This window comes from Arachis hypogaea, chromosome 9, assembly GCF_003086295.3.
Source record: "Arachis hypogaea cultivar Tifrunner chromosome 9, arahy.Tifrunner.gnm2.J5K5, whole genome shotgun sequence".
In the NCBI taxonomy this organism is placed as follows: domain Eukaryota; kingdom Viridiplantae; phylum Streptophyta; class Magnoliopsida; order Fabales; family Fabaceae; genus Arachis; species Arachis hypogaea.
Genome location: NC_092044.1, coordinates 77,776,968 through 77,777,990, shown reverse-complemented (window position 1 = coordinate 77,777,990; position 1,023 = coordinate 77,776,968). Strand labels below are relative to the sequence as shown.

Below are 1,023 nucleotides of genomic sequence, written 5' to 3'. Positions count from 1 at the left end.
AAGGACCTTGAAGCAAAAGCTAAGAGAAGCTAAAGCACAATTCTCTGTAGAGGACCTAACAGAAATCTTCAAAGAAGAAGACATGGCAGCCAAAAACAACAACAATGCCAACAATGCAAGGAAGGTGCTGGGTGACTTTACTGAACCTACTCCCGACTTCTATGGGAGAAGCATCTCTATCCCTGCCATTGGAGGAAACAAATTTGAGCTTAAGCCTCAATTAGTTTCTCTAATGCAACAGAATTGCAAGTTCCGAAAACAACAACAATGCCAACAATGCAAGGAAGGTGCTGGGTGACTTTACTGAACCTACTCCCGACTTCTATGGGAGAAGCATCTCTATCCCTGCCATTGGAGGAAACAAATTTGAGCTTAAGCCTCAATTAGTTTCTCTAATGCAACAGAATTGCAAGTTCCATGGACATCCATTGGAAGATCCTCATCAGTTTTTAGCTGAGTTCTTGCAAATCTGTGACATTGTCAAGACTAATGGGGTTGACTCTGAGGTCTACAGACTTATGCTATTCCCTTTTGCTGTAAGAGTCAGAGCTAGGATATGGTTGGACTCACAACCTAAAGAAAGCTTGAACTCTTGGGAAAAGCTAGTCAATGCCTTCTTGGCAAAGTTCTTTCCACCTCAAAAATTGAGTAAGCTTAGAGTGGAAGTCCAAACCTTCAGACAAAAGGAAGGTGAATCCCTCTATGAAGCTTGGGAAAGATACAAACAATTGATCAAAAAGTGTCCTTCTGACATGCTTTCTGAATGGAGCATCATAGGTATCTTCTATGATGGTCTGTCTGAACTGTCCAAGATGTCATTGGATAGCTCTGCTGGAGGATCTCTTCATCTGAAGAAGACGCCTGCAGAAGCTCAAGAACTCATTGAAATGGTTGCAAATAACCAATTAATGTACACTTCTGAAAGGAATCCTGTGAATAATGGGACGAATCAGAAGAAAGGAGTTCTTGAGATTGATACTCTGAATGCCATATTGGCTCAGAACAAAATATTGACTCAGCAAG

General features: G+C 41.3%; 1 non-coding gene across 1 annotated transcript; it reads right to left on the bottom strand.

Annotated features, from left to right (window-relative positions):
- Window positions 1–650: 650 nt before the first annotated feature.
- LOC112714216 (small nucleolar RNA R71) lies at window positions 651–758 on the bottom strand. Its single transcript, XR_003159171.1, has one exon. It is a non-coding gene; the product is annotated as a small nucleolar RNA R71 (small nucleolar RNA).
- Between the last annotated feature and the right edge of the window lie 265 nt (window positions 759–1,023).